This window comes from Eptatretus burgeri, chromosome 6 (assembly GCF_056783735.1).
Source record: "Eptatretus burgeri isolate ZD-2024b chromosome 6, Ebu_testis_v1, whole genome shotgun sequence".
NCBI lineage: Eukaryota > Metazoa > Chordata > Myxini > Myxiniformes > Myxinidae > Eptatretus > Eptatretus burgeri.
In genome coordinates, this window is record NC_140966.1 from 55,650,908 (window position 1) to 55,653,407 (window position 2,500).

Genomic DNA, 2,500 nt, shown 5'->3' on the forward strand with positions numbered 1-2,500 from the left:
CCTCCACCGATCCCCACGGAAATCTGTACGACAAATGGCTCGTGAGACAGGAATCCCAAAATCAAGTGCCCATCGCATTTTGAAGCGAATTAATTGGAAAAGTTACATTCCAAAATTAATCCACGCTCTAAATGAAGACGATCCTGACCGAAGAGCTGAATTTTGTGAGTGGTACCTGGGCAAATGCAAAGAAGATGCAGAATTTCCATCCAAAATTGTTTGGAGCGATGAGGCCAGCTTCAAGTTAAATGGCTCAATTAACCGACACAATTGCACCTACTGGGCTCCTGAAAATCTGGATGTTACTATGGAACACCATTTAAACTTACCAGAGGTTACTGTGTGGTGTGGGATATCAGCATTGGGCATCCTCGGGCCATTCTTTTTTAACCAAAGTGTCACTGGGGATGTTTACTTAAACTTGCTGCAGGAATCCGTCGGTCCACATGTCGAAGAGATATTTTGTGACTAAGAGATTTACTTTCAGCAAGATGGAGCACCTCCCCACTACCACCGTGATGTAAGGGCCTATCTCGAAGCAACTCTTCCAAACAGATGGATTGGGTGAAGAGGTAGTGTTGAATTCCCTGCGCGTTCCCCAGACCTCATTCCAATTGATTTCTTTTTTATGGGGATATCTCAAATATAAGGTTTACGGCTCAAAACCAGCAACAGTCGATGAGCTGAAAGAGGAAATTGAAACACAATGTCTTGCAGTTCCAAATGAAATGATTCGTAACGCTGTTGAATCCATTGGTCCGCGTTATCAGCTGTGTTTGGAATGTGATGGTCGTCAGTTTGAACATTTGTAAACATGCATCGATCCATTTATACATTTTACCATTAATCTTGTTTCTAAGTCAATAAACAATGCATTTATTATCATTTAAAGAGTGAGTACATTTTTTGGGACACTCTGTATATATTGTTGCGGTCTTCGCGCCCGCCGGCGTGCTGACGGCCATGTAACTCGAATCGCGGCACGTCGCCCACCGGACGGACAATCCAGTCGTGACCCTCTCGGACTAACGCCGGGAACCAGTCACGGGTGGACCTTTCGGTCTCACCGCGATCGAGCCAATCAGCCCCCGCGTGGGATAGGGTTGCTCGCCAAATTCGACCTACCTAAGTACCCACGCGGAGGGTAGACCGGGCGATCGCACCTCGCCGCAGGTCGACTTCGGACACGGGCCACTTAAGCGACCCGTTCCGTACTATCAGAATAACCGAGCGGTGTTATCGTCGACCTCGACGGTTCGATTAATTATCGGGCGTATTCAGCCCACTACTAACCCTTTACGTGAAGCAAGATGAGGATTCAATGGGAGAAAAAGACGAAGCGAAGCGGGAGAACAGTTCAACAATAAAGCACATTTATTCGTGGCACACGGGAAGCACACAAATACAATTCCACCAAAAGCACACAAAAAAAAGAAAACACAATTCCATTTACACAAAAAGCAAATATAAAAGCGAAAACAATGCAGAGCTAATACCGACTACCGAGCACACGGCAACACTTATACAATTCTACTTCACAGACGGCGCCGACAACACATACCCAAAACCAAGGAAAAGAATACCCTCAAGAATGAGGCGGGCCTGAGGCCGAGACCGGGTCGCGCCTACCCGTCTGGTGATGAGACGCGGAGCGGCGATGGCGCCTCACTCCGCGGGCCTCGCGGACCGTGTCTGGCAGGGGGTGGGAACGGGGCCCCCTTGGTCGCACTATCTCAGCGCGGGGGGAAACAGGAGGGGGTTGCTGATGCTCGGGGTATAGAGGATCTTTATTATCCCTGGTGTGCGTCTCCACCTCGGCCAGGTCGCGCTGCCGGCCTTCCTCGGGCGTGCAGCTCCCGGCACCGTCGCGAGCACCCCCTCGTCTGCCTTCGCCGCTGCCGCCTCTCCGCCTCTGGACTCTCCGACTCTGGACTCTTCTTTGGGCTCTCCCGTTGGACTCTCTTCAGCTTCTCCAGCTACTGCAGGCTTCGGACTCCAGACTTCCACACTGCTCTGACTGACGAACACGGTCCTTTTATCCCCCCGTAGCTTCGCCTTTGACCCCCTCCCTTTGACCTTTCACCTCGCTCCCCATTGGCCCGAGAAAAAGTGGGCGTGAAGGCTTTTTGATCCACAAATTTGCATATATCGATCGTTCTGGAGGCGGGGCCAAATCGCCCCTCGCTCACCGATTGGACGGCAAAAAGTGGGCGTGTGTCGTTTTTGATCCGTTTTTGAAGCACAAAATCCGTGATTTTGTACACGCTGTTCAACGTGCGCCCTGCACGAGTCCAACACCGGTACCCACAGCGGGGCAAGAACGGTGGCGATGCTACGGTTGCGAGGTGTGACGTGAAGGTCGTGGCGGTTGTGGTGAAGCGGCGTTGTGGTTGGTGGTTGATGTTGTGGTTGTGGTGGTAATCATGCGGTTGGTCCAAAATAAAGATAGTAAAAGGAAAACGGCTATCCTGAAGAGTCGCAGCACGTATAAATGACATGT